Source organism: Cupressus sempervirens, chromosome 8, assembly GCF_028749045.1.
Source record: "Cupressus sempervirens isolate cs-2001-9-10 chromosome 8, ASM2874904v1, whole genome shotgun sequence".
Classification (NCBI taxonomy): Eukaryota; Viridiplantae; Streptophyta; class Pinopsida; order Cupressales; family Cupressaceae; genus Cupressus; species Cupressus sempervirens.
Window position 1 is genome coordinate 575,117,301 of NC_143125.1, and position 25,119 is coordinate 575,142,419.

General features: G+C 32.0%; 3 pseudogenes; 2 read left to right on the forward strand and 1 right to left on the reverse strand.

Annotated features, from left to right (window-relative positions):
• Positions 1-788: 788 nt before the first annotated feature.
• LOC149543708 (C4-beta,C20-epoxidase pseudogene) lies at positions 789-1,975 on the reverse strand (annotated as a pseudogene).
• Positions 1,976-9,829: 7,854 nt separating this feature from the next.
• LOC149543709 (taxane 9-alpha-oxidase-like) lies at positions 9,830-15,993 on the forward strand (annotated as a pseudogene).
• Positions 15,994-16,013: 20 nt separating this feature from the next.
• LOC149543710 (C4-beta,C20-epoxidase pseudogene) lies at positions 16,014-17,216 on the forward strand (annotated as a pseudogene).
• The last annotated feature ends 7,903 nt before the right edge of the window (positions 17,217-25,119 follow it).

Here is a 25,119-nt window from a genome sequence, read left to right on the forward strand (position 1 = left end):
AATTATCTTTTACTTAATTTTCTTTTCTGGAATGACATTAGAAAAATAAAAATTTAAGGTTACAGAAAAGATAGAACACAATTTGATAGATTTTGGTAGGTTTGTGTTTCAGAGCAACACCAAGGACAATTGACTCTCGCATCCCAATAGACTGAAAAATGATTGACTTCATAAAATTGCCAGTTTATCCGAGTTTACCATCGCAGCCTTCAATTAAAATTTAGGTATGTACCTTGTTTAGTATGTAGCTTTTGGTAGGTGGATATTAAAACAGAACTTCCTATAAATCTTTAATAATCTGGATCCGGGTGAAAAGGCAAATGAAGAGAATTCATAGCAGAGGAATAATTTAATCGATGCTAAAATTTCAATAAAGCTTTTGTTGTGTTTTTGTGTAAACAGTCTATTTGCTCCGTGCTCTGTTTCTTGTTCTCCCATGTATTCAGATCTATAAATTCTATACAATCACAAAAATTGTAAACATAAATATGATTTTTTGGTAGTACAAGGAAAATATCAACGAAAATATCTACACATTTAATCCTAAATTATATTTAATATTCAGGAAATTTTAAAATTACCTTTCGAAAGGACCGCAATTTCATAATTTATAACTTAACAACACATGCATGAATCTGTCATTTTAGGGTTTTCCAGACAACATGGTCTGGTTTTGTAGCACCTGAAACTAAAATGGTACTGAACAAGCACGAATTTAAGAAAATATCTACTATTATTATTGAAAAGCCAAGGTAAAATAACATAGCATAGCCCGAATACACTATTCTTTATACACCGGCAAATCGTTGGAGAGCGGTAGCTTTCTCTCTGTCCTCTATATTACTTCTAATCTCCTCTCTCAATTGTGAGAATATGAAAGGCTTGTAACGCCTTGGATTATTGACGTTGACAAGTTCCGCTGGCGCCCAGATTTCCGTCTCCATTGGAAACGATGTAAAGAACGCAATAGACATTCGATCTACCCACCCTTCACAAACTACGCGATGCTCTGCGCTGCGGCATCTGCCATTACTCCACGCCTGCAATCATATTCACCATACATCCTTATTACTCTTCTCTTACACGAACAAATAGCTTCTCTAATATTTCTGACAATTAGAGAGAAAATTGCATACCTTGAGAGAGTCCCCCAGATTGACAACCAATGAATGAGACAGGGGTTTCACGTTGAGCCACTTGCCCTCTTTAGATCGAATCTGAAGGCCTCCCGAATCATCTTGGTGTAGTATTGTGAGGACATCTAAATCTGTATGAGACACCATGGTCTCCTCCCCGATAGATTTCAGGTGTGATGAATATCCATTTATCCGCAGTCTTGATGTACAATTTTCGAAGTGAGAGCTGTAGAAGACGTTGGCATCCAACCCGAGGCTTATAAGAATTATCTTTGTGATATTGTGGGCAAGATTTGTGAGACACCAAGAGTACATTGCCATCGTCTCTCTGCGAAGCAAACCAAGGAGAAAAGTTCAAATAGTAAGATATGGTATGTATGCTAATTTGCGATAATTGAGGAGGAAGTAAACGAGGTACATGAATAACATACATACGGGAAGCTTAAATTCCCTTCTGGCCATATCTTTGAGCACAATTGCTTCAAGGACTCTGATTTCAAGGGTTCGTCAAGATTGAATGTCTCGTAGTTAGGAGCTCGATGATAACTGTCGAATGGACTAGAAGTTTTGGCTCTTTCTTTCACCTCGGTTGACATGTAAAATAAACATCTGTTAACATTCTGGACATTATCCAGAAGCTCTTCTGAGATTCCGTGGTTGACAAGACGGAAAAAGCCCCACTCTGTGCATGACTCTCTAACTTTGGCCAGCATCGGATGATCTTCAAGGTGCCTCAGTTCGTCACCATCCATCGGTTGTGGCAATTTAGAGAAATCGATTACGGGAAGATCAAATTCAGGTGCAGTGGCTCCAAGGAGAAATGGCAACGAGGAAGACATAATTATTTTTCCTCAAATACCAAAACAGAAGAATCTCAACAGTTTAACCCATCGGCCTTATTCAAGCTTTCCTACTTTTAATGCTCTTCTAGGGAGATGGCATGTGAACGTCTATCTTGGACGCATCGATGAATGGAATCATCCGACACGCAAGAGAAACAACTGACAGATCGATAGAACAGATATGTCCAACCTAGTTGGGCTTCAAACATCCTTCAGCAGCCCATGGTTTGTCCGCTCTATTGTAATAATCGAGGGTTTATCGTGATTGTAGACTACTTACAAGTCATTAAACTGTCCAACTATCTAACCATTTTCTTTGCTATTCAAGATTTGGCATAGTAATCTTGCGATGCATTCTAACGGCTATTCTTAATAAAATAAAATAATCTTTTATATTTGGAAAATTATTGGGCTACTAGTACTATTTTCACTTTGTATATTAAAGCGTTCCTTTTCTGTAATGTCCTAAAAACTTAGGTCCAGGTAAGTAACGTTGCACTTGAAGTTGGCCATCTCTACGAGCTGGCTATCTCTAATGGATATGGCTATCCTCCATGGCTATCCTCTAAAGACAAAATGCACCTCTGACTAAAATTGAAAATATTGAAACTACAATGAATTTTGTTAAAAAATAGCATTCTTCCTTCATGATCTTTATGTACTGTAATCAAAAACAACAAAAAAATAGAAAAAATTACAATGTTTTCACAAATCTGAAGAATTTTATTTTGTCTTTCGTTAGATTCTGTCTTGGTACATAGCCAGGGCTATATCTAATAGCTTTTGGACTGCTAGGTGCCCTTTGATATTGGATTCGACTTTTCATCTCAGCCATTGATGTGGATGCAACCTCTCATCCCAATGAAATTAAAAACTTTATAGAGATTCGTTCAAATAGTCCTACATGTAAGAATCTTAAAGACTAATGTCTATGGTAGATGGTCGGATCCTTCTTCTCTGTCATCTTGAAGGAAAGAATTTTGTTTAGAAGATACTACCCCGTGCCACACTCATTGGTGGATTGCACAATATTGAAGCCATAGTCCTTGACATTTGTGGGGAAGCGTGACGATCAAAACCTCCTTCTTGGCATAGTACTTACTACATAATTATACTTTAAGGTCAGATATCCTTAAATTGATTCTTTTGTGAGAAGTTTTTAAATTTTTTAACATTTTTATGCATATCTTATTATTTAATTTTTCTTATATAATATTAATAAAAATTACTCATTTTTCAATAACAAAAAATCTATTAAAAGGACTATGATCTTTAATTGTTTTCTCATTTCAAATAATAAAACTTTCTTCTTCTCAACAGTATTAACTATATTTTGATTGAACATGAGCACCTCTATAACATGGATTCTCTAAATGTTTCAACTAGGTTGATTTAGAATTTAGTGATATAACATTTTGTGAGTGAATATGTTACAATCATAATAAACTATTTTCTTGAGGTTAAAAAAAAATCTTCTATTTTTAATGGAAATATTCCAGGATACATAGATATTGACATTACACTATTTGTATAGTGGAATAGAACATTATGAGCAAGCATACATCTAAACTAGAATGTTTTTTTGGCTAAAGAGTCAAGTGGAATGAGATCTCATTTGTGAAATTCATCTAGATGTCAAGCTTGGCCCAAACGTGCCTACAGGTATTTAAACCTTAATAAATGATATTATCACTACTTATCATCATCCTCGCCAATTGTAATCAACACTTGAACTACAACCCTTTTATTAAAACTCATCATTTCAAACTACAATAAAAAGAAAAATGAAAAAACACATAAAAAGACCTTCGCCGTTGAATACTTAGAAACCATGAACTCTATAATATGATCATAGCCCACTCACCTTCTTTCTCTTCAAGCCTCTACATACTAACCTACAATGAGGCCCACATAAAATAGACGCTAGTGCACAAAGACGTTTACTAGCAAAATTGAAACATAATCTTATCAATCAATATACAAGAAAACTGTATTATGCAACCAAAATGAATAGCTTGATATTACTACCACAATTTCTAAGTTGGATGGTCCGTAGTCACCCTTGAAAATCGTTAGAAAACAGATGGAGTCTCTCTATTTGTTTGCCATAGATGTCATAAAAATATAAAAATAAAATTTAAACAACCTTGCCATAGAAGTATCAAACCATTGACAAAAGCCACCTACACTGACTACAAAATTAATGGCCTATGGACTGATAAAAATAAGAGATCTAATATGCTAGGCAATGAAAATCAGAAATAAACACTTAAGAGAGAAGCAAATTTTATTCATCAAACTGATTGCCTACAACCTATGCAATGGCCTCTATATATAGAGAGCCTATGAGATGAGGGCATTAATAAAAGATGTTTCTAGAGGACAGGGAGATAAAGCTGTATGACCTATTCTAGAGGACAACATCCATATCTGTTACCAAAGTTAAAGAAAATATGGTTGCACACCTATAGTGTGGTTATAACAAAAATTGACTGCTTCATCGTAAGTGTGATTTTTGTTTTGACTGTTTCTAACATCCTCCCTTAATTTCTACCACTAATGATAATGTGTGGGAGAAATTACAATAAAAAATTTAGATGAGATAGGTCTCGGCTTTGAGCCTTGTTAGGTACCTATTTACAACATAAAAAGAGAGAGGGGAACATTATATGACTATCCCCCCTTAATGTTGACCTCAATCATGCCTAGCATGCCCCGTAGTTTCAGAAATTTGGCCTCAAGCATACTTTTAATAAATATGTCTCCTGCTTGGTCTTCACTTGGACAAAAGAGAAGGTTAATAAAATTTGCTCGAACAAGATCCCAAATATAGTGAAAATCAATCTCAATGTCTTTTGTTTTAGCATGAAAAACATGATTATTTACAACTTGAATAGCACTTTGATTATCACAATACAAAGGAGTAGCTAAACTTTGTGCAAAACCAAGCTCAAATAAAAGGTTGCGAATCCAAACTACTTCCTTTCCAGCTTTTTTTGTTGCTCTATATTCTGCTTCACATGAGGACAATGATGTAGTAGTTTGTTTTTTGCTGCTCCATGTAATTGGACCTGACCCAAGCTGAAAAATATAACCTCCAGTAGATTTCCTATCATCTATGTCACCTCCCCAATCTGAATCTGTGAAGCCAGTCAAAGAAATTGAAGAGTTGTAACTATAATGAATGCCATAGTAAATGGTGCCACAAATGTATCATAAAATTCTTTTGGCAGCCAACCAATGAGTTTCTTTTGGTTCCTGCATAAATCTAGATACCAAATTGACTGCAAAACAAATGTCTGGTCTAGACTGTGTTAGATAAACCAAGCTACCAACAAGCTGTCTATATAAAGTAGCATCCACCTTCTTGGAAATACATTCTTTAGTAAGCTTAATTCCAGATTGAAAAGGAGTAGGGGTTGGCTTACATTTAAGCATGTTAAATTTATCTAAAAGATTCAAAGCATATTTTGCTTGAGAGATAAATAACCCATCATGAAGTCTACTAATTTGCAAGCCAAGAAAATAATTCAGTTCACCCAAATCACTCATATGAAATGCCCCTTTAAGATCTAATTTGAAATCACTAATTAACCCAATATTTGGTCCAGCTATGAGTAAATCATCCACATAAACTGCAACAAGAATAATTTCATTTTGCACTTTCTTCACATAAAGATTTGGATCTGATTTGCATTTTTGAAACCCATGAAACTGAAAATACCTATCAATCTTCTCATTCCATGCTCTTGGTGCTTATTTAAGCCCGTAAAGTGACTTCTTTAATCTACAAACAAGATTAGGATGTTGCTGATCTACAAAACCTGGTGGTTGATTCATATATATTTCTTCATATAAATCTCCATTTAAGAAAGAATTTTTTACATTCATTTGATGAATATGCCACGCAAGACTTGTAGCCAAAGAAATAATAATTCTAACTGTATTCATTTTAATGATAGGAGCAAAAGTTTCTTCATAATCAACAGCCTCTTTTTGATTAAATCCCTTAGCAACCAATCTAGCTTTAAATTTTTCTATAGCACCATCTGATATAAATTTTGTTTTATAAACCCATTTGCAACCAATGACATTCTTACCTTTGGGAAGTTGCACAAGTTCCCAAGTTTTATTTTTCACCAAAGCATCATATTCTTCTTCCATAGCTTGCTCCCATTCTTTCTTCCCTCTAGCTTCCTCATATGATCTTGGGTCATTTACTTGTAATACTTTGGCCATGAGAGCACTACCATTCCTCCCTTGGATCTTTGAGCCTTGCCTATATATTTCTTCAACACTCCTTGTCTTTTGGCTAGCTGAAAAGTTATCTTCTTCATCATTACTACCTGCAGAAAATGTCTGATTACAAGCATTAGTTGTGTTGTTTTCACTAGTATTTTCATCATTTGTAGAAGTGCACAACTCATCCTCATCAATGTAGTCTCCATTTCCTCCTAAAATATCTAAAAAATGAGAAGCATTTGGTGTTGTAGAGTGAGAAGGAGTGGCTATAAGTTGTGAATGCTCATCAAACTTCACATCTCTACTAACAAAGACCTTGTTTGTTGTCAAATCATATAACCTATAAGCCTTTGATTCTTCACTATAACCCATAAACAAACACTTATGACTCTTTGGTTCTAACTTTTCCCTTTGTGCATCAGGAATGTGGGCCCAAGCAATACACCAAAATACTTTAAAATATCCAATGTGAGGTTTCTTACCACTCCATGCTTCTTTAGGGGTGATATTTGTGAGAGCTTTGGTGGGGATTCTATTTATAATATGTGCAGCACAAGAAATAGCCAAACCCCAAAATTTATTATGCAAACTTTTAAAATGCAACATACAACGAGCCATTTCTAAAAGAGTTCTATTCATTCGTTCAGCCACCCCATTTTGTTGAGGAGCATAAGGAACTGTTCTTTGCACCTTAATACCATAATTTTCACAAAATGACTCAAAAGCATAATTGAAATATTCACCCCCATTATCTGTCTTTAAACATTTAATTGTTTTGCCACTTTAATTTTCAACTAATGCCTTAAACTTTTGAAATACTTCAAACATTCTTTTTTCCTTTCAAGAAAATAAACCCATACTCTCCTGCTATAATCATCAATAAAAGTGAGAAGGTACCTAGCACCTGAAAGTGAAGGATATCCTGGTTCACATAAATCACTATGAATAAGTTGCAATGGATGATTAGCTCTCCATGCTTTACCTGAATCAAAAGGATCTCGATGATGTTTCCCTAACACACAACCTTCACACACACCTTCACAAGCTGAAATTTTTGTTAATCCTCTAACCATATCCATTCTAACCATATCTTGTAATTTTCTATAATTTAAATGTCCAAGTCTAGCATGCCAAAGTTGTGACATATAATCAGTCTAAGCAATAAAAGCATGAGAGAGTGTATATTTATAATCAAGAAACCCCACAAATTTAAATAGATCCTCTTCATGATCAACTCTACCAATAGAAATTGTATTGATTGGGTCTTTTTTATCTCTAACAATAACTTGATCAGCATTGACAACAAACTCATATCTAGCTTGAACTATTTTGTATACTGAAATAAGATTCACCCCCAATCTTTTAACCAATAAAACATTTTTCAAAGACCCATGTGTTACATTAACAGTTCCTGTTCCTAAAACTGGAAGTTTCATTTTATTGCCAATAGAAATTTCTTGATCTGAATTTTTTCCTTCATAAAAATCAATAAACAAAGATCTATCCCCAGTCATGTGAGATGATGCCCCTGAATCTAAAATCCATTCTTTATTAGAATCTGAAGCAAAGTATCCCCCTTTAACACTAGATTTACTTTTGGGTGTAGAAATTACCTCCTCATTTGATTTCTCTTGCCTTTTTAAAGAGATAGCTACGAAACTATGATTATCCTTCTTTCCATCCTTAAACCTTTCTTGCTTGGGCTTATATTGCTGCCTTTCATTATCCCTCTTCTTGAAACAAAACTACTCCATGTGATTCTCACCTCCACAATACCTGCAAATAAAAGGCTTTCTTCCAGCTTGCTTTTCGACACCATCATTTCTAGAAAAATGATTAGAACCTTCATGATTTCAAAATTTATTATTTCCTTTCCAATTCTTTTTTCCATCAGTTCTAAAGAATTTACGTTTGGCTGTATATGCATGATTCATTTTAATATGCCCTTCTTTAATAAGTTGAACTTCTTCATCTAAAATAGATTTGCAAAATTGATCAAAAGTTTGCTAGGGGGTATTGGGATTTAGTTGAAGAACCCTTTTCCTTGATTCTTTAAAAACTTTATATGGCTGGGGAAGCTTACTTTCAACCATTGCAATCAACTAAAAATCTTTTTTTGCATATTCAACACCTATTCTTTTTACCTAAGTATTTAAAAAAGTAACTTCATTGAAGTAATCAGACATTATTTCAAAATAAGATGGATCAAAATTCATCAGTTTTTCTTCTATACTAAACGTGCTAGCCATGTCTGCATCTTTATAATCTTTTTCTAAAGTCTCCCATAGCTCTATTGGGTTATCAATATCAACAAGTCTTCTATTTAGATTGGGGCTCAAAGCTTTACCAATAATACCTCTAGCTTGCTCCAACTTACATTTCCACAACTCCTTTTCTTTATCAGTTTGTTGAGGTTCCCCAATTTGTTTATTGACTATCCTCCATAAAGCCTTCTCTCTTAGAGCATTCTTGACTGCAATCTTCCAATCTGCAAAAACCACTTCCATCAAAGATAGGCAAAACTTCATTTGAAGAACCCATGTTAGCAAAAAGATCAAGTTCAAACAAATCTAGCAATACTCTAGCAGCATAACAGCCCTGCAACCAAATATCACTCCAAAAAAAATCAGCCCTGCAAACAAACCATTTTCAGCAAACTATTTGCCTGCAGAAAAACCCTCTAGCAATATTTCTAGCTGAATTTCTAAATAAATCTCCAGCTGAACTTGGCTAAACCTTGCTCTAATACCATGATAAAAATAAGAGATCTAATATACTAGGCAATGAAAATCAGAAATAAACACTTAAGAGAGAAGCAAACTTTATTCATCAAACTGATTGCCTACAACCTATGCAATGGCCTCTATATATAGAGAGCCTATGAGATGAGTGTATTAATAAAAGATGTTTCTAGAGGATAAGGAGATAAAGCTACATGACCTATTCTAGAGGACAGCATCCATATCTATTACCAAAGTTAAAGGAAATATGGTTGCACACCTATAGTGCGGTTATAATAGAAATTGACTGCTTCATAGTAGGTGTGATTTTTGTTTTGACTATTTCTAACATGGACAACAGGTGCAAGATTACAAGTTACAAAATTCCAAAATGCTAATAAAAATATCTTCTGAAAACAATAATGTCACTTTTAACGAGATGTTATATTATTTATTTTATAGCTCTAAGCATAAATACACTGTGGCAAACAGGCATCAGGACAAAGCACCCAGATAAATAATCCACGAATGCCACTTAAAAAATTCTACCAACTACTAAACTAGTGCTATCAACATCTATGAAAACATTTAAATTCATTCTAGACGAAAGACTGGTTATTGACAAAGTGGCAATGTGTCTGTTTGGCCTAAGATCAAATAATAAGAATTAATGTGTCGACTTCGTCAATTACATTTCTATACGTCATCAAATTTTATTATTGTTTTGAGAACCAGTAAATAAATTTGTAATGACGATCTGTTTGCAAGCTTTCCTATCGCCTCACCAGTGCATATATACTACGTCCATCTTGACAATGGTCCGTGACATTAAAAAATCTATTAAGAATAGAGGCATTCAAAAATCTACTCAAGTTTTTCTTCGTTCATCATGCCTTTGTCGCTGCAAAGAGAAGTAGACATTATTCCTGTGATTGACATTTCACAGTTTGAATTGGACAATCTTCAACATCACTATATGGTGGACCACAGTGAGAGAGGCCTGCAAGGAATTGGGATTCTTCCGTGTGGTAAACACAAGAATTCCAACAGATCTTCTGGAGAATGTAAAAAGTGTTATCCACGAACTCTATGAGTTGCCAGCAGAGGTTAAAGAGAGAGCCATCACATTAAACCCCGTTTAGAGCTACATGCGTTCTTTATCGCAGGAGACCTTCTGCCTTATGAAAATGCCTAATTCGGATTCTCTTCATCAATTGATCTACAAAATATGGCCAAAAAATGAAAATCGAAAGTTGAGGTAATTTGAGATCCACACTTTTCCCAACTCTTTCACTGTGTTTAAATCAACTAATTTGTAGTTGTGTTTTGTATGGCAGTGAGACGATTGGGAGATATACACTTGCCATCGCAGATCTTCAACAGAAGATTAGCAAAATCATCATTGCGAGCCTCGGATTAAACGTGGATGCTTTCTACAACTCCGATTTCAAAGACTGTGAAGCTTACATGTGTTTAAGCCACTACTACTCCAATGGAAAGTTCACAGACAATGAAGGAGCTCTGTTTGAGCACACTGATCTTGCTTACTTTACGATCCTATACCAGAACAATGATGGCCTTCAGATTAGGAGCAAGGAAGGGATGTGGTTAAATGTGAAGCCCATACCTTATTCCTTTGTTATCAATTTGGCCGACTCTCTACATGTGTGAATTAATTCCCAACTTCTTCCTTTGTCAGATGTAATTTATTTTACGGTCCCTATTAAAACGAGCTTTAAATTTTGTGAGTAAAACATAGGCATGGACGAATCGCATATTTCGCAGTGCAGAGCACCGACTTATTTTTAGAGGGTGCTGTGATCGGCTATCTATTGCCTGGTTTGTTCACTTTCCTTATGATAAAGAAATTTGGCCTCCAGAAGAGTTTGTGGACGACAAAAATCCACGATATTACAGGCGTTTCAGCTTCGCCCAGTTCAAGCAGTATTTCGATAAGAATTTCCGCCCCAAGGGCATCAATCTTCTGAATTTGATAGACAGTTACGCGGGCATACCCATTGTTTGATTGTTGAAATTTTGAATAAAATAATATGACATGTATTTCCCTCTATGTCATCTCATAAAATGAAATACGGTAGCTTCCTTTTGTTTTCTGGCGACAATCATTGATCCAGTTGTTCTTGATTCTAGATTATTGAACAATGTAATCAATACAAAACTTCCTTCAGTTAAGATATCTTTTTGCTATACACAGAAGCAGATTATCCGATGCAATTTTAGCATACTTTTAATTAAATACATTACGATATATTAAATGATATTTGAAATTTACTTAGATTTTATTACTGTACTAAAACATTTTTATATTATAATTTTCATTTTCATAAATTGTAGGTGCTTGTGTACCTCTCTGTTTCTATATAATATTTTTATATTTAATTAAAAAGGTATTTTTGTTATATTGATTTTGACCAATTGATTGGACAATGTTTATAAGTTATTTATATTTATAATTAGTAAAATCTTTTAAAATGCTTATAATCAATATTATTTGTTATGTGTGTGTGCTAGAGTTGTATGGTAAATTATTAATCTCAATTCATAAATCATAAAGTGAGAATTTCTAGAAATGATTATAATATTATTGCTTCCATATAGTTAATTAATAAATTTTCTAATGAATAATATTTAAACAAAGGTTTCAATTTCATACTTGCATGTAACTTAAAGTATAGTAATATTTTCAAGAATGTCAAACAAGCATGCATCAAATGATACAAATGATTGAAATTGGGTCAAGTCAACATGAGCCACATCTCCAACCTATGAAATTTGGTGGTGAAAAGCTCAAGGGAAACAAGAGCTTCCACAAAAAAATAGCAATCAAGTTAGGAAAGATGCAAAACCTAATTATTGATGCTTAAATTTAAGCATAGTATTATGCTCAAAGTCAGGCTTGAATAATAGAGAAGAATTTTTTCTTCACTACAACTAGCCTAATAGCCCAAGGAAAGCTATTGTGAGGATCTATGAATGGGACAAGCTTAGTAAAAATGATTTCGGATGACACCCTATATATGTAGGATTCTCATACATTGAGAAAATGGTGGGATGTTCAATCAAGTGATAATCCATTGATCTAGACTTCTTAGCTGAATTGTGCCATGAGAAAACAAAGAAAACCAAAAGACAAATAAATTATGAAATCAGATGGAATGTAAATGCAATAGAAGTGTGAGAGGGTTCATAAATATATCTCAGAAAAATATAAGTAGGGGATGTTGTCTAACTCTTGGCCTTTGAAGTAGCTTGACATTATAAAGCCCTTTCATATTGATAATACTTATACTTCTGTACCAATTGGTGCCAGTGTCCTATATGAACTAGGAAAAAATCTTGAGAATTGTCTATAGTATGATACTTTATAGGATAGGTTATCATTACCATAACTATAATAGAGGTACACTACACTAATGGAGTAGGTAGCTCTACCACAATGTTATTATTAGTCTTATCCACAAATGAGAGTCCTAATGTTTTAAGGACAAATGAAAGAAACAGGTAGTATCCTTATAGGCTTTGAAGATGATTGAACTTTAAATAACAATTTTTCCTCTCCATAAATTGTTAGGTTAAGGATTTCTTTAAGGATGGGAATTAAAAAGGATCACCCTAGACTTTTATTCCACAAGTGCTTTCCTATTTTTCATTCTAGGTACAATTACATGAATAAGAGGTACATCTTGAAGTTGCATGGACTTAAGTGAAAAATGCAATTTTTCCAAGGTAAAATTCTTTTACTTATCCCTTCAAAAGGAGGGAACAAAAGGTAAAGCACACTACAAAGAAGAGGTGAAGTGAGATGTAGGGGCAAGGACTAGAGGTTTTATAGTTTGAAAAAACTTATGTGATAGTTCATTAGTCATATATGTATTAAATACTTTAAACAATAGACAATGTCAAGAGAGAATGGACCTTATCAAAGCATGTAAGAAATGGTTAGAAACAAGGCTTCACAATATTCAAAAGTATGCTATCAAACATCCTAGATTTTATGTAGAACACCCACATTGCAAAAATTCAAAAAGCTATTTACTACTAAGTGCCTTCAATGTAGAAACTACGCATGAGATACACATACCCATGCACAAGAGGCCCATATTGAGGATGCAATGAATGTTTTAGATACCACATTAAGTCCTAAAAGGACCATCAATGTCTTGGATGCTAGAGACAAAACATATAGTTCATAATGTTTAGATATGGTAGCATTGTACATTCATTGCACAATTTTCAAAATATCCCAAGCATGGAGAAGACCTCATCCATGATCACACCAAATTTGTAGGAAGGATCAACCACAACCCCTACTATTGTATTTTTTTTATTCATAGTGATGTAAATAGTAAAAGGGCTTTCAGAGTAGGTCCATGTAGAACTTTGAATGCTACATTAACATTTCTAGCACTTTTATTTTGAGGTGACATGAATGTGATATTGACAATTTTCACAAATGGGCACCAATATGATATTGACAATTTTCACAAATGGGCTATCACTTAATACAGAGGAAGATTATTTTGAAATAAAACTCATTTTTTTATTCATGAGGTAAAATTTATGATGTTTGATGATCGCGTAGAATAAATTATATCAATGTAGAAATATGTCATTTCTAAATTGGAATTTTGTAACATATTTATTACATATTACCACTACTAAAGCTCCACACCAATATAACTATGTGGTTGATGTAATTCTTAATGTATAATTAAAGCATAAGCAATAAATTAGAAAAAATGTAGAACATAATCATATAATGATAGATAGTACAACATAGGAAATCTAACAACTTCTAATAGAAATGTTGAATTGTGCTAACCATATAATCGTTAACTTGATTGTAAGATCTAGTGATATCGTAATTATGTACATCTCTCATATTCCATACAATAATGCTCTTCATTAAATATGTAAGATGAACAAAAAATGAAACATGATACAATTATTTCAACCATATTTTCTAAGATAATAAGATAGAATGGATGACAATTTAGTGACAAAAAAGTGCATAACTAGGTAAAGGAAAAGGACTCATTGCAGATAATATGGATTTCAACAAATGAATATCATGAGAACACTTTAATCATAGTCTATAGATCACATCATGCCTTTTATATGATGACTAGTGCAACAATAGAGATATAAGGAGAGTTCGATGTTATCATAAGATTTGGTGTTTTTGTAACTTCTTGTGGTCCCATTAATATGGATTTGAACAAATGAATATCATGAGAACACTTTAATAATAGTCTATAGATCACATTATGCCTCTTATATGATGACTACTGCAACACTAGAGATATAAGGAGAGTTTGATGTTATTGTAAGATTCTATATTTTTGTAACTTCTTGTGGTCCCATTACTATGGACTTAGCTTGGACTTAGTTCATTAGTACTATAACTATCCTCCAAACGATGCCATACACAAGACTAGGAAGAATTAAAATTAATAAAATTTGAGATTGTTTTACCATATATCTATCACAATAATATAAAGATTACGGATGTGTATATGATTCAAAAATACCTAAATAGATTAAGACAATGGTACTTTAATATCAAGGAATATGAATACTAGCTACCTAATTGTAGAGTATAATTTCTAGACTAAGAACATGAACATTATGTATGAGCCTTTTGATATAAATTGTTCAATGGCCCCAAGGTCTTAGAAAATTTTCATTCTACCATAAAGAATGAAGGAAATCAATTCATTTAGTGGGATTTATCCATCACTCTCAAGAGGGCATTCACACATAATAAGAAATTGAGTTGTAATGTTTTAAAGACATATTATGATTTATGTTTAAGTGTACTTCTACAATCTTAATATCTCTAGTACTCATAACCATGATGACTAAATATACACAAAACAATATGGTCCATTTGGCTGTGGGAATAGAAATATGAGAATTGGAATTGTTATTCTAGAATAGAAAATGGGGATATATATTCTTATTCTTGTTTGGTTCAGTTAGAATTTTATGGGGAATTCCTAGACCCAAAAATTAATATTTTAATTCTACCTAATTCTAATTTCACCTATTTAGGTAGAATTGCAAATGCTCATTTTTTGGGCTAAAATTAGAATATGTATTCCTATTTGCAATTCTGATTTGGTGCATCCAAATAGAGAATTCAAAATTTTAAGAATTTACATATGCCTATTCCACTCATATTCTCGCTGACAAATGAGCCTACATGATAAGGCCCTGTTTGGTTGGGGAAGATGACTTTTTGACATAACCAGGTTATCTTATAACTAGGTTTTCGAAAACCTGGTTTTGTGGTTTGGAAAGCCAATGGTCCGTTTGGTTGACACGGAAGATGAATATACTGTGGACCCCACAATATTATTAAAAGAACTGTCATAAAATTCAAAACCTGGTTTTAATTTCGAATTCCACCTTTTTGTTGGAAGAAACTTCTTCCAATTTTTGACCAAAATTGGAAGATGAAATTGAAAACCAGGTTATAATTTTAACCAACCAAACACCAAAGTTTTTTTGCAAAACCTGGTTTTGCCTCTGATAACCTGGTTTTGGCCCTCATCTTCCAGCAACCAAACGGGGCCTAAATGAAGATCACACAATTATCAAAGAGGCAAATAAGATATAATGAAGTAAGCCAAAAGTTTATATATAAATGAAATTTATTGTATCAAACTTCTCTAATCAATAATCAACTACGGGCCAAGCAAAGACTACGGTGAACCAAAAACATGAAAATTTATAGATCCCAATGCAACGTTGCTTTTCAGAATTATATTGCAACAATAGAGCCAAATGAAAGCACCAAGAGACCCTGCTATGCAGATGAAGATATCAATGAGGTTTTAACTCGTATGAGTACAACTTGACAATGTTTAAGATGCTTCTATATAGTTTTTTAACTTTCAAGACAGACTGCTCTTGGATGTAATCGTCGTCTCTATGTAGAATTTGTTTCTTTCGGATGACTGCAGGATTCCAATTTCACAGGGGGTTATTGGTTTTGACGAAACGTTCAAGAGAGGCCAAAATACTTAACCTCTTGAAAACGCTATTTAATGGAAGGAAGTCCAATACAAGCGGCAAAAGACTATCCATTCTTCTCCGGTGTTATAGCAGCAATATACAAAATGCCTCTACCAGTAGAAACCACTCCCTCTGAAGCTAATCTCCCTGTAGTCGACATTTCCAAATTTCCTCAAGACTTTGATGCTGATGAACTAAACAACCTTGAATACCATCCCGAGCTCTCAAAAGTCAGAGAGGCTTGCAAAGAGTGGGGATTTTTCCAGGTTGTCAATCATGGAATTCCATCAGATCTTGTCGAAATGGCAGAGAATGTCAGCCGAAATTTGTTATCTATGCCAGCCGAGGCAAAAGAAAAGACCGTCTCCGGTAAGGCACTCGATACTTACTTCAAAAGACGAAACTTCGAGACGTTTGCTATTCAAGACCCGACGTTCTCTGCTTCGTTTGAACAAATGTGTTCAAAGATTTACCCACAAGGGAACCCTAACTTGTGGTATGTTATTCCTCTTTTATTTCCCTTCCTCTAAACTTAGTTGCTTCCTCTCTCCTAATTAATCCAATTCTTCTTTTACCGTTTCGCAGCGAGACAATGTCAACGTACGCTGCTTGTGTCTCAAATCTTGCACAAAGAGTCACGAAAATAGTTCTTGCTAGCCTGGGATTCGATTCCGAGGCTTTCCATCGCTATCAATTTGAAAAATACACAAGAGCATTGCGTATAAACGGGTATACGCCAGCAAATATGTCGAGTGAGGAGCAGAAAGTCCTCTCCCATACAGATCCGAACTTGCTCACAGTTCTTTACCAGGATGATGTTGGAGGGCTTCAGATTCGATCTGAGGAGGGCGAGTGGTTCAACGTCAAACCTCTCCCTCGTGCATTTGTCATCAATTTGGGGGACACCTTTAAGGTACTAAATTTTCTCTTCCGCCATAATCAGTGTTAATTTTTTAAGGTAGTGTCTGATTAAATTGTGGCAGGCGTGGTGTAACGGTAGATATCGAAGTGCGGATCATCGCGTTGTTTCTCAAAGTTGTAGATACCGGATGTCAATTGCCTTTTTCACTTCTTTCCCAAATGACATGGAAATCTGGGCGCCTGAGGAGCTTGTGGACGAGGAGAATCCAAGGCGTTACAAGCCTTTCATATACTCACATTACAGGGACGAAGCTCTGCGTGATTTAGATGACAAATCAAAAGCTACCGCCCTGGAAAGGTTTGCGGCTATATAAAAAGTTGTCCATCAATACAGTGTCGCTGAAAAATAATCCATATGGCTTAGATTGTTTCTGAATAAAAGTGGATAAATAGCTGAATTAAAGTTTTTTCTTTGTAAGACGTATTCCAAGACAATTTAGTCCTGCCGAATGTTGTTAAGGTTGATAATTTATGAGTTAAATGTTTATTTCTAGCCCGAGAGATAGACGGGAAAATAAAATTTGCATAATAGTCTGTAGGGTTGATATTTTGGTGATGCAAGACCGGATCAGTGATGACGTAGAATTGATTGTTATTATATATATGAGACAGTGATATAAATAAAGTTATGATTGTAATTTTGTTCTAAAAAGATTGTTGTATGGTATTATAATTTTAGGTGAGGAAAGCTAAAAATTAGATCAATAATAATTCTTAACTAGAATATAAATTATTAAAATATGTCTTGGTATTTTAGATGACTAGAGATTCAATGTGTGCTTAAACAATTATAATTGTATATTTGGAGAAAAGAAACTTGATTCAAAATAATATGACAAGTAAAAACCAATACAAGTGTTGAACAATAGGCCTGCCTAAATCATGTGAATACTAATATTGTATCCTTTCTCAGTGTAAATTTTCCTCTATGTGCTTGATTCATTCTTTGTACTAAACATAAGAATGCAAGTACAAACCTCTAATAACATTTTCCATATTCAAATAAATGAAAGAATTCAATAATTATATTTCTAGGAGTTGATTAATACATGACGAGTTATGATTTGAAGGTTTAGCTAAAATAAAACCTTCCTCGAGCTATGATCTTGTTTAAGTAATGTGTCATTTTCATAAAAAAGGATGAGATATTATTGTTACCATATAACATGTTTTGACACAAATAGTATATTCCATGTCAAACTTGTCAAGGTTGGTCAATTTTGTGAATAAAGTTATTAGCATTGAGAAACTTTGTTTACATCATATCTGATGACAATTATACCATCGATATGGACTCATCTCATGGATAAATAGGGGCATCATCTATAAATCTAAAGTACTAAGAGAACTTGGTCGAGCCAATATTTATAATTTGATATACCAATCAAATATGATAACTACACATTAACAATGATAACCATATTATGTGATGTTTCATTTAGGAATAGTATTGACATCCACATGGATGATAGATCAAAAAAGAATCATGAAATAAAATTATATGTTGAGATACCTTATTGGACTTTAAATTTTAAACCAACTCATAAATATATTTATTTTTTAGCTAATAGATTGTAGTTAAAGGTATAATAGTGTTTAATGAGGTATAAAGATTAATAACAAAATTTAAATTTGTTTGTTTAAACCTTATATTTATAGAAAATTCGTTTAAGGTAGTTTTGTAGTGTCATGGTATTTCGTTTGGTGTTGATAAAAGATCATTATGAAGGATATTATATGGTAATGTATGAATGGAAAATATCATATATAGACATAGTTTAGTAACTAAAATTAATACATTGATATACATAGGATGAAATAATAATGGACATATCAGGAGAAAAAATAGAATAAACCAAAATGGAATTCTATTTAAATTTATAATATTAGACAAGTGAAGAGATCGAATTAATGTGGGGATCAAGAGGATTTCACTATATTAAAGAGTACTATATAGAATTATATTATGAAAATTCAAGTAAGGAATAAAGGAAATGATTATTGGTAATAATCAAATAATAGTGGAAGGAGACTCTAAGCTCAAAATTCATATTCTACAACTAGGCTAAATGCCCATGGAGATTGGTTCACCTCATATAAGTTTGTAGTAGATGCCTCTTATCCTTCAATGAAGTCAAATTTTGACACACTTTGAGAGAAGGGAATTGAGTTATTGATTGTATGACTAACTAGGATTTGACACTTGAGGATTGGAAACATGTTTCAACAAGGGCTCTAAAGGAGTAGAAGTCCTTGCCTTTTGCTTTTGTAGAAACCTAGTGTGGTGAATTTTGATCATTGTTTTGATCATATTTTGATAAGTAGTAAGTCATTTGCAACTATGTATTATTATGCTATAATTTGTTCTTCTACCATTAGATTTGTGGCCTTAAAAATTATAAAACCATGTTCAAAATTTTTAACATGTCTAAGGACATAGTAAAAGATCTATTATTAGCGCTATGTCTTTCTTGGTTGATTCAAGTTCCTAGACATTCCTATTAGCAGATTGCTTAACAATTTTGGTGAAGTTAAAGAATGATAAATAGGTAGCCAGACATGCATTTCAGCCAAGCCTAAAACAATAGCATCATCTACTTGATGAAGAAAATTGACCATGAAAAGACTCCAAAGAAATTGGATAGATTTAATGGCCATTGCAATATTTTTCAACCAGTTGAATCTGAAGAAGTAGATTGCATCTAAAACTAACACAAAATTAGCATGCCTGTAGTGTAGCGACATTCCATAAACTAATCAAATATTTTAAATCCCCCACAAAAAAAAAAACCCTTAAAAAAAGTGTTTATCTTTTGACATAATCAATTTAGCAAACATAGACTAATCATGCCCTTAAATGAAACTTTTAGAGAGATTAATGTTTTTATTTAAAATCTTTCCTACCGACTGTGACTAAAAATGATGTGTATTTATGTACTATTTATCCTTCTATCTCAAGATTACATGTGTCACTTATTATCTTTTACCTTTCCTACCAAATTTATAAATAAGCTTTAACCTCGGGAAAATTGGAAATGACCAATTAGAAAACAACAATTTTTGAAATAAAATTATTTTATAAATAGTTGCAGTTGAAACCTTATGCTGAATAATTATTCAAGTACTAAAAATAAATTGCCATGGGCATCCGGGAACATTAGTTCCCTACATTTATAAGGCAGGGACTAATTATCAGCTATACTGAAGGCTTTAACGAAATTATAAAAACTGATAGGAAAATCTATGAAGGGTTATGGTAAGAGAAGATCATTACTATCTTCTAGAGATCCCATGTGTCGTATTAGGCTTTATACAGGTATTATTGAATAGTTTATATTATTAATGAAATAGTTTTTTAAGTAAAAGTGTTTTAAATTCCTTTATTGATCTGGTCAATAATTTTCCAACTGACAAAGACTATCTTTCCCTCAATTGAGTTATTGGTAGGGTTTCTAAATTTAGAAAAATCACCCCTTATTTAGATATCATGATATTTTAAGTAGTTTAGACTATGAAACCCAAATTTATGGCATTTATTCTAGGTAATTGTAACAAAGTCAAGGAAATTTTGTAGAAATGGTGGAAGTACTATATAATCATCTTTAAGTTTGAGCATCATCTTTTTATTTATTTCGATAGTATCAACAAGGACATGAAAGTTGTGAGTGAGGATGTAGAGTATACCATGAGAATTAAGGAAATTTTGTTTAACAGGGATGCTATTCTTATAATTATTGTCATAATTATTAGTTCCTACCTTTGGCAGGAAACTAATGGAATCATTAGATTCCATATTAGTTACATAAATCTAAAAATTTGAAGAAATATTTTTTTGAAACTAAAAAATACAATTTTTTAAAAATTGTATTGGCCCATGATTAAAAAGGAAATGAAAAAATTCAATTTTCTCAAACAAAAATACATATATTTTCTAACAACTTTATTAATGAATGCATTAATTACAACTTTATCTTTTCCCCATTTGTGACAAGTGGATTAACTTTAAAAAAAAAAAATCATTTTTATCTTCCACCTCATAAATGAATGTCTAATCAATATTAATTATCTCTATCTATTTTTCTTACCATGTTCAAATATAGAATTAGATGTTTTATATTTCTTGTTTTAAATATATTTATTAGTAGTTTTACATTGATATTTATTTTTGTAATTTCTAAAATGTTATTGGACCATTCTATTTTTGGCAATGAAAAAATTCAATTTTCTCCAACAAAAATACAAATATTTTCTAAGAACTCTATCATGTATTAATGAATGCATTAATTACAACTTTATCTTTTCCACATTTGTGGCAAGTGGATTAACATACCTCACAAATGAATGTCTAATCAATATTAATTATCGCTATTTATTTTTCTTACCAAGTTCAAATATAGATATTTTAATCAAATATAGAGTTAAATGTTCTACATTTCTTATTTTAAATACATTTATTATTTAAGATAGTTTATGAAGAAGAATTCATATGAATTTATAGAGTTAAACATTTTTAAAGTTGTATAATTTAGATATTTTAATCAAATATAGAGTAACTGTTTTATATTTCTCATTTTAAATATATTTATTATTAGTTTTACATTGATGTTTATTTTTGTAATTTGTAAAATATTATTTCTTTAAGTTTACACTATATTTTACTAGTTATCTTACCAAGTTCAAAAATAGAGTTAAATGTTTTTTATTTCTAATTTTATATATATTTCTTATTATTTTTACTTTGATGTTTATTTTTGACAATTGTAAAATTTTATTTTATAAAAGATTACACTATGTTTTACTAGCTACTATTTTACAATTTTGTTCAATTTTTCTATACCATTAATACTACCCCTCAAACTTACTACATATTTTCATACTTTGAGTTAAGAAATCAACAATTTTAAAAGAAAAATTAAATTTAAGTAGCAGAAAAAGTTTATTATCAACAATTTTTTGCTAAAAATTGTAACTAATTTAATTTCCCCTTCATGCAATACTACTTCAATGTTTATATTGGATAGTAGAAGAATGTGAGTTTTCAATGTTAAGTCACAACTTTTCATAAATAAATTTTATACTTATTAATTCTAATCATACAAACTAATGTAATTTTTCACGTTTAATTATTAACCGTTGAGCCTTTATTTGACTTGGCATTCCATAAAAAAAAATATTGATGTTTTATCTTTTCAAAATAATTAACTATGAAAGTGTCCCTATCCCATACATTGTCAATGGTTTTTTAAATTATCACTACATAATCGTTGAGGTCATTGTCTTTCATTTTTGACAAACTCAACCTTCAAACCCATTATTGTGCTAGAGACATAAGATATTGGGATGTGATTGTGTCTTCAAACTTGCATCTGTAGGTTTGGATTTCATTTCCATTGAATTCTTCTAAATTCTATTATGTTTTATCTAGCTTGTTTGATATCCATCTTTAAACAAAATTTGCTACCATAGGAGGATTTTCGCATGCAGTTTTGATGAACATCAATATTGGTTTGATCACTTGGATTATTCCCCTAGTTGTGCTTAGTATGAACAATGATTATATCCATCTTTGATTTATTTGTGGTGGATTTCATTGTGATATATGTATTATAATCATTGAAAACTCTCTTTTTTTTTGTTACAACTTAATCGTGTCATTAAACTCCATCAACATCTATGCATATACTTTCATCGTCGCTTATAACTTTATAAGATAAGATCATCAGGCTTGTGTAGTTTGGACTTTCTAAATTAGATTTATTGCTCCATATTTTAATCACACTTCTACAACAATCTTCTAATATGATATACCTTACATTTTTTGTTTCTTTTTTTAATATTGTACATGTTTGTTGTTGATTACATCCATATTTCCAACTACATCTTTGACATTTTATGTTGTAGGTTCTTCTTATAGTTGGTAAAACATGTCTTGAAAGATGTCCATTTATTAGTTCTTGCCTTTGGCAAGAAAGTATTGGAATCATTCAATTCAATTAACCAATCAACTCATAGGATTTAAAAGATTAAAACAAACTTTAAATGTTTATATATTTTTCTAATTTTTCATTATTTTCTAAATCATATTTTTTATTCATTCTATTGGACTATACTATTTTTGGTAGCGAGAAAATTCCAACAAAAATAAAAATCTTTTCTGACAACTCTATCATGCATTAATTACAAATTTATCTTTTCCACATTTGTGACAAGTTGATTAACTTTTCAATTTTTTCTCATTTGTAAGAAAATATAAATATTTTCTAACAAGTCTACCATGTGTTAATGAATGCATTAATTAAAACTTTAGCTTTTCCATATTTGTGACAAATGCATTAACTTTTCAAAAAAAATCATTTTTATCTAACACCTTACAATTGAATGTCAAATCAATATTAATTATCACTATCTATTTTTCTAAATATAGAGTTAAATGTTTTATATTTCTTATTTTAAATATATTGATTAGTTTTACATTGATGTTTATTTTTTTCATTTGTAAAATGTTATTTATTTGAGTTTACACTATATTTTACTAGCTACTATTTTACAATCTCATTCTTCTTTTTTTTAATACCATTTTACAAATTGTAAAACTAATGCTAACCCTCAAAGTATTTAGATATCTTGGTATTTTGAATTAAGTAATCAACAATTTTTTTATTAAAATCAAATATTTCAACTTATAACTAAATTGGTAGAAATGACTAGTTCATTCATTAAATATAATTTCTATTGTTATTTATATATTTCTTAAAATAATATAATTTTTAATAATTTTTAAATTCCCTTCAACTCTCTCTGTCATTCTACCTTTAATTGTCCATATAATAACATATCATTCTCTTTTTAAGCTCTCTCTTCATATCCTTCCTTTCTACCTATAAATCTCTATTTCCCTTCTTTTCCAATTATTGGCATGAACTTTGATGCATTATGTCTCTTGTTTTACAACACTTCAAATTTTTTCAAGTCATTCTCTTGATCTTTATTAGGCTTAAAAGAAAAATAAGACGTTTTTTGGTGAAGGGATTAACGTTATCATACAAAGTGTGACTAAGGAGAGAAGTATTGTTAGGAGTAATAGGGACTTAGTGGAAAATATCATATCTTTACCAAAGCTTACATAATGGGTGTCCCTTTGAAGTGTGGTCAAACAAGAAATTGTAGAGAATTGTTTCAAAATGAAGAAATATGGTAGCACTTTGAAAGATTTGGGATGAATAACTATTTCAAGGAAATTCATGGCCACAATAGTCTATTATCTTAAAAATTTGCAAATTCTTGGCATAAGGGCCAAGTTGCTATAGGAATCACCAAGCTTTTTGTAACTTAGGAGCTTATTCAGGAAGCCACTAGTCCAATTTGTGAAGGAGTGAAGGTGGAAAGAAAAGGTTTTATAGATGGAAAAAAATTTAAGCATAAATTTTTAGAATACGTAAAGGGCATGAATATCTTTCTCTCCCTTATCCTTTTTTTGTGTGCATGTGGGTAATGAAGTAATTTATTCTGGAAAGAAGATTTACTATTATCATGATTATCACTTTCCCATGTTAAATATGTTTAGACATGAAAAAAAATAAACATTCTTTTTGTTGTTCTCTTCCCCAGTTAATTGTAAGCTAATGAGGATTACCCACTCCATCGCTATAGATTAATGTTTGTCCTCTACCAACATGTCTATTTCCAAAAACTTGGTTTACTAACCATGAAAATTCTCTACCTAAACCTAGATCCTCTATCTAAATTGAAGAGCTTGGTTTTGATCATCTGTCTAAAAATACCCCTTCCTCCTTTTTACAAAAAATAAAAACTAGGAAAGAACTATGTATAATAGACATTAAAACCTAGTCCCTTGAAGAATTGTTCTTAGCCAAAACCCCTGCTAAGAGCAAAAATGCCTCTACTAAGTCTAGTCTAACAAGTAATCTGAAGGAAGGTAGGATCATAAAAGAGATAATTTATGTTGATAAGCAAGACTTAGGGCGAAACTTTGAAAGTGAGGATGGTGGTTTGAAACCTTTGGCTTTAGATTATAGAATTTATTCTAGCTCTAGGGAGAAAATGTCTACTAGACACAGAAATAATGAAGGGAAAAATTTCAAGGAAGAAAGAAAGGATGATACCCAAGAAAACCAATACGAGGAAACTTCTTATGAGATAGAAACTGAGGAAACCATTGAAAAAGTTGAAAATAATTCTACCAAGTATGAAGCATAC